The sequence below is a fragment of the Calonectris borealis genome, unplaced genomic scaffold (assembly GCF_964195595.1).
Source record: "Calonectris borealis unplaced genomic scaffold, bCalBor7.hap1.2 HAP1_SCAFFOLD_200, whole genome shotgun sequence".
NCBI lineage: Eukaryota > Metazoa > Chordata > Aves > Procellariiformes > Procellariidae > Calonectris > Calonectris borealis.
In genome coordinates, this window is record NW_027441585.1 from 61,624 (window position 1) to 68,461 (window position 6,838).

The 6,838-nt window shown below is 49.5% G+C and overlaps 1 long non-coding RNA gene across 1 annotated transcript; it reads left to right on the forward strand.

The window, feature by feature from the left end:
- Positions 1–3,068: 3,068 nt before the first annotated feature.
- On the forward strand, positions 3,069–3,412 carry LOC142077301 (uncharacterized). The gene is made up of 3 exons (XR_012671709.1): positions 3,069–3,120; positions 3,223–3,284; positions 3,369–3,412. It is a non-coding gene; the product is annotated as an uncharacterized LOC142077301 (long non-coding RNA).
- The last annotated feature ends 3,426 nt before the right edge of the window (positions 3,413–6,838 follow it).

Here is a 6,838-nt window from a genome sequence, read left to right on the forward strand (position 1 = left end):
CCCTGCATCCTTACGTTCTCAGGTCTTGAGGCCAGGCTTCTTGTGTGTACATCCTCTCTGTTTTGAGAATAACTTCTTGTCACGGGCCATGATGTTATACTCTTTCTGGGGTTGCCACAGAGCCTCTTCACATCACTGTCATGGTCCCATGCTTTGTCTTGCCAAATGGTGTCTTCCGTTCGGGTGTCATTCTTCTTGCCGAGAGTTTTCTCTCCTCTTTGAGGCACATATTTTTTTTTTTTTTTAGGGTTCCATGTAGCGTTGGTCTGTGCATGTGTGTGTGTGGCTTGGAGCTGCCCTGCCTGGGGGTGTACAGTCAGGGGGAGGTGGAATAGCCATAAGAGTCTATGGTTAATACGTTGATATGCCTAGACTGTTGAGGCAATGGTTGTACAGTCATCTAGGACTCAGTAGCTGTTGGCAGGCTGTGTGGACAGCTCTTTCGATAATGTTTTATGGGGATGAGCTGAGCTATGCGGGAGGTGCTGTTCAGGGGTAGTGAAGGAAATGGAATCTCAAAGGCGATAAGGCTTCTATGTGTACGGCTTAATGTTTGATTTATAAAATTTTTTTAATGGCAGGAAGTATAGTTGGATTCTAGATGGTATTCCTACATGGAAAGAAGTCCTCTGCAATTGTTAGGCTATCGCTCTGCATCCGGGTGACTCATTCAATATCATTTTTGCAGATGCAGAGGAACGAGCGGAGCACTAGAAGCAGGAGGGTTGGTGTGTGGTATTAGAGGGAAGATGTGACTGGTGGCTATATCACTACACTATGGTATTTATATTTCTTAATTTGAAGGGGCAAAGGGAGGAGCAATATGGGATATGGGCACCGGAGCTGACTCGGCCAAGGTGAGTGGTGATTGGTGGGCTGAAGTAGCGGTTATGTTTCAGGTGGTGTATTGCTGGTGAAGTTATAAGCAACCCTTGTTGTTTGTGTTTTACAGGTGGTGCGCAAGCTTCAATGTGGCAACCCAAAATGATGGAGGCTGGACAGCTGAGTGGCCAAGGTCAATGAGAGGTTGGTAGGAATCACTGTCGGTAGGCTGCGGTTTTGGGCAGTATCTCAGCATGTGCCTTTTCGCTTGGGTTTTTGCAGGTGCCGCACACAGGCTCGAAGGGGTGATGCTGCCACATGCTGACGAAGGGGTCCGAGAAGGCGAGGCGGTTGTGGGCCGGGTTGGCGTCTAATAGCGAAGTATTATATACAACGCAGTCAAGTGTTTTGCTCTGGTTTTGCAGGTGCTGTGCAGGCCACCTTTGGAATCGGATGAGCATTTGAGGTGAGCTGGGTAGTAGAGAGGAGGAGCATGGGACTGGTGATTTCTCACAAATGCAATGGTAACCGTGTGTGTCTTGGTATCTTAGGTGCCACAAGTAATGGTGGCTGCAGCATCCGACTCTGGAATTGGCATGGAGCAGGCAAGTTCAATGCCACAGCTCTTGTGAGGATGAGGGTGTTGTGGAAGAGAGCGGTGTCTACTGCCATGATGCTTACTGCTGGTATGCTGTATTGTATTTTTTTTTTTTTTCAGATACTGAAGAGGAACCCAGTGACTGCAGGAAAATATCAGCTAGCCAATGTGTTTTTTGTCAAGGATGCATTCAGACTCCTGGCCCTCTGAAAGCTAAGTTGAGGCACTGGCGCTGGAGAGGGATCGGCGGGAGTAGTGGATAACGCTTAGTAGGCAAGGTTGGCAATTGCATGACGGGGTTTTAAAGATAGTGTAGGGCAGGGGGCTGTACAGGAACAGACTGCTTTGGGCAGTTAAAGGGAGCTGACTACTCTTCACTATGATGCTGGGCAGGGCAGTTCCAGCCTGTGTCTGTTGTTGTGTAGTTTGTGTGGTCTGCCTTCTGTGTCTTAGGCCTTCCTCAGGTCTCGATGACCTCATTGCTCTTTGCGCTTGAGGGGCACAGGTCCCATCCCTAAGGTCTCGAATGCCTCCACTCATCAGCATAGCACTCGAGAGGCACTTCTTTTCTTGCATTACAAGCTGAAAGCGTGAATTGGTCTTGTGTCTTGAAGTTTCTGGACGGTCATCTTTTGCGGCATCCTTCCCGGCTGTGTGAGCAGCTCTTCTCTCTAGCCGTCCGTTTTCATGGACTGGGATTTCTTCCCTGCATCCTTAGGCTCTTAGGTCTTGGCCAGGCTTCTTGCTTGTACATCCTCTCAGTTTTGAGAGTATCTTATTGTCACGGGCCGTGAGGTTCTACTCCTTTTTCTGGGGTTGCCCCAGAGCCTTCTCATGTCACCGTTATGGTCCCACAGGTCGTCTTGCCTGACAGCGTCTTCTATCTGGGTGTCATTCTTCTTGCCGAGAGTTTTCTCTCCTCTTTGAGGTCTGTTTTTTGTAGGGTTCCATGTAGTGTCAGTCTGTGCGTGTGTGTGTGTGTGGCTTGGAGCTGCCCTGCCTGGGGGTGTACAGTCAGGGGGAGGTGGAATAGCCATAAGAGTCTATGGTTAATACGTTGATATGCCTAGACTGTTGAGGCAATGGTTGTACAGTCATCTAGGACTCAGTAGCTGTTGGCAGGCTGTGTGGACAGCTCTTTCGATAATGTTTTATGGGGATGAGCTGAGCTATGCGGGAGGTGCTGTTCAGGGGTAGTGAAGGAAATGGAATCTCAAAGGCATTAAGGCTTGTGTTTGATTAATGTACGGCTTAATGTTTGATTTATAAAATTTTTTTAATAGCAGGAAGTATAGTTGGATTCTAGATGGTATTCCTACATGGAAAGAAGTCCTCTGCAATCGTTAAGCTATTGCTCTGCATCCAGGTGACTCATTCAATATCATTTTTGCAGATGCAGAGGAACGAGCGGAGCACTAGAAGCAGGAGGGTTTGTGGATGGTATTAGAGGGAAGGTGTGACTGGTGGCTATATGACTACATTATGGTATTTCTATTTTTTAATTTGAAGGGGTAAAGGGAGGAGCGATATGGGCACCGGAGCTGACTTGGCCAAGGTGAGTGGTGATTGGTGGGCTGAAATAGCGGTTATTTTTCAGGTGGTGTATTGCTGGTGAAGTTGTAAGCAACCCTTGTTGTTTATGTTTTACAGGTGGTGCGCAAGCTTCAATGTGGCAACCCAAAATGTTGGAGGTGGGACAGGTGAGCGGCCAAGGTAAAGGAGAGGGAGATAGGACTCACTGTGGGTAGGCTGCAGTTTTGGGCAGTATCTCAGCATGTGCCTTTTCGCTTGGGTTTTTGCAGGTGCCGCACGCAAGCTCGAATGGGCAACGCTGCCACATGCTGACGAGAAGGGGTCCGAGAAGGTGAGGTGGTTGTGGGCTGGGTTGGCATCTAATGGCAAAGTATTACATGGCAACTCAGTGAAGTGTTTCTCTGTGGTTTTGCAGGTGCCGTGCAGGCTGCCTTTGGAATTGGATGAGCATTTGAGGTGAGCCGGGTAGTAGAGAGGAGGAGCATGGGACTGGTGATTTCTCACAAATGCAATGGTAACCGTGTGTGTCTTGGTATCTTAGGTGCCACAAGTAATGGCATCCGACTCTGGAATCGGTGTGGAGCAGGCAAGTGTAATGCCACAGCTCTTGTGAGGATGAGGGTGTTGTTGAAGAGCACGGTGTCTACTGTCATGATGCTTACTGCTGGTGTGTGTGTTGGTTTTTTTTTCTTCAGATACTGAAGGGGAACCTGGTGACTGCAGGAAAATATCAGCTAGCCAATGTGTTTTTTGTCAAGGATGGATTCAGACCCCTGGCCCTCTGAAAGCTAAGTTGAAGGACGATGGCTGGAGAGGGGGCAAGGAGACAAGGTTGGCAACTGCAGGAAGGTGCATTTAAAGCTACTTAGGGCAAAGAGCTGTCCAGGAACAGCCACTTTTGGGCAGTTAAAGGGAGCGGGTTACTCTTCAGTGTGATGTTAGCGTGTGCCAGGCAGGGCAGTTCCAGCCTGTGTCTGTTGTGTGGTCTGCCTTCTGTGTCTTAGGCCTTCCTCAGGTCTCAATGTCCTCTTTGCGCTCGAGGAGCGCAGCATGCACCTCAGGTGCCATCCCTCGGATCTTGACTATCTGTACTCATCGGTGTAGCACCAATCGGATGCTGCTTCTTTTGTGTTGCAAGCTTAGTGTAGATTGGTCCTACGTCTCAGAACTTTCTAGACACTCCTCTTTTGCAGCATCCTTCTTGGCTGTAGGAGCAGCTCTGCTCTCTAGATGTCCGTTTTCACGGACTGGGATTGTTTCCCTGCATCCTTACGTTTTTAGGTCTTGAGGCCTGGCTTCTTGTGTGTAAATCTCCTTAATTTTGAGAGCAACGTCTTGTCACAGGCCATGATGTTCTACTCTTTTTCTGGGGTTGCCCCAGAGCCTCCTCACGTCACCATCATGGTCCCATGCGTCTTCTTGCCCGATGGCGTCTTCTGTCCGGGTGTCGTCATTCTTGCCGAGAGTTTTCTCTCCTCTGAGGCGCGTTGTTTGTAAGGTTCTGTATAGTGTTGGTCTGTGCATGTGTGTGTTTGGCTTGGAGCTGCCCTCCCTGGGGGTGTAGAGTTAAGGGGAGGTAGAATAGCCATAAAAGTCTGTGGTTAATATGTCGATATGCCTAGACCGTTGAGGCAAAGGTTGCGCAGTCATCTCAGATCGAGTAGCCATCAGCAGGTTGTGTGGACAGCTCTTTCAATGGTATTTTATGGGGATGAGCTGAGCCGTGTGGGAGGGGCTGGTCAGGGGTAGTAAAGCAGATTGAATCTCCAAGGTGTTAATGCTTATATGTTTGGGGCTTAAAGGTTGTGGGTTGTTTGGGTGTGGTTTTTTATTAATGGCAGGAGGTATTGTTGGATTCTTAGTGGTATTCCTAAATGGAAACAAGACTTCTGGAATTGTTAAGCTATTGCTCTGCAACTGGGTGACTTCTTCGACGTTATTGCGTTTTCAGATGCAGACGGACAAGCCACGCACCAAAGGGTGACGTAGGAGAGGCGAGTGGAGTGCCGTAAGAAGGTGGGTTGTTGCATGGTATTAGTGGGACGATGTGACTGGTGGCTATATGACTACATAATGGTAATTTTTTTTAATTTGAAGGTGCAAAGGGAGGAGGTATGTGGGATACGGGCACTGGAGCTGACTCGGGCAAGGTGAGTGGTGATTGGGGGGCTGAAGTAGCGGTTATTTTTCAGATGTCATACTGCTGGTGAAGTTATAAGCAACCCGTGTTGTTTGGGTCTTACAGGTGGTGCACAAACCTCAACATGGCAACCAAAGGTGACAGAGGCTGGGTGGGTGAGCTGTCAAGGTAAAGGAGTGAGAGACACGAATCGGTGTGGGCAGGCTGCAGTTTTGGGCAGTATCTCAGCATGTGCCTTTTCCCTTGGGTTTTTGCAGGTGCCGTACGCAGGCTCGGAGGGGCGACGCTGCCGCATGCTGACGAGGGGTCTGAGAAGGTGAGGCGGTTGTGGGCTGGGTTGGTGTCTAATAGCGAAGTATAGCATGGCAACTGAAGTGTTTCTCTGTGGTTTTGCAGGTGTCGAGCTGGCCGCCTTTGGAACTAGATGAGCATTTGAGGTGAGCTGGGTAGTAGAGAAGGAGGAGCATGGGGCTGAGGGTTTCTGGCAAGTGCAACGGTAATTTTGTGTCTCTTGGTATCCTAGGCATCAGAAGCGATGACAGCTGCAGCGTCTGAGTCTGGTATTGGTGTGGAGCAGGTGAGTGGAATGCAACGGTGTGTCTCAGGTGGGGGATGCTGTGGGAAAGGTCCATGTTGACTGATGTGACACTGACTGGTGGCACTGTTGTGCATGCATTGTTTGGTTTTTTTTTTTTTTGCAGATGGTGAAGAGGAACCTGGTGACTGCAGGGTTAACCTAGTGGGCTGATTCTGGTTTTTCTTGAAGAGGATGGATTCAGATTCCTGGCCCTCTAAAAGCTAAGTTGATGCACTGGTGCTGGAGGTGGGTTTAGGGAGGGAGGGGACCAGGTTGGCAATTGCATGAAGGGGTTTTAAAGACAGTGTAGGGCAGGGGGCTGTCCAGGGACAGTCCCCCTTGAGCAGTTAAAAGGAGCGGGTTACTCATCAGTGTGATACTAGCATGAGCTGGGCCGGGCAGTTCCAGCCTGTGTCTGTTGTTGTGTAGTTTGTGTGGTCTGTCTTCTGTGTCTTAGGCCTTCCTCAGGTCTCGATGTCCTCTTTGCGCTCGAGGAGCACAGCATGCACCTCGGGTGCCATCCCTAGGATCTCAACTGTCTGTACTCATCGGTGTAGCACCCATCGGACGCTGCTTCTTTTGCGTTACAAGCTTAAAGTGCGGATTGGTCCTGCCTCTTTTGCGGCATCCTTCTGGGCTGCGGGAGCAGCTCTGCTCTCTAGATGTCCATTTTTGCAGACTGGGATTGTTTCCCTGCATCCTTACATTTTTAGGTCTTGAGGCCAGACTTCTTGTGCATCCATCCTCTCAGTTTTGAGAGCAACTGCTTGTCATGGGCTGTGAGGTTCGACTTCTTTTTCTGGGGTTGCCCCAGAGCCTCCTTGCATCACTGTCATGGTCCCATGCATCGTCTTGCCTGAACGGTGTCTTCCGTTTGGGTGTCGTCATTCTTGCCGAGAGTTTTCTCTCCTCTTTGAGGCGCTTTGTTTGTAGGGTTCTGTATAGCGTTGGTCTGTGCATGTGTGTGTTTGGCTTGGAGCTGCCCTGCCTGGAGGTGTAGAGTTAGGGGGAGGTGGAATAGCCATAAGAATCTGTGGTTAATATGTTGATATGCCTAGACCGTTGAGGCAAAGGTTGCACAGTCATCTCATATCAAGTAGCCATCAGCAGGTTGTGTGGACAGCTCTTTCAATGGTGTTTTATGGGGAGGAGCAGAGCCGTGTGGGAG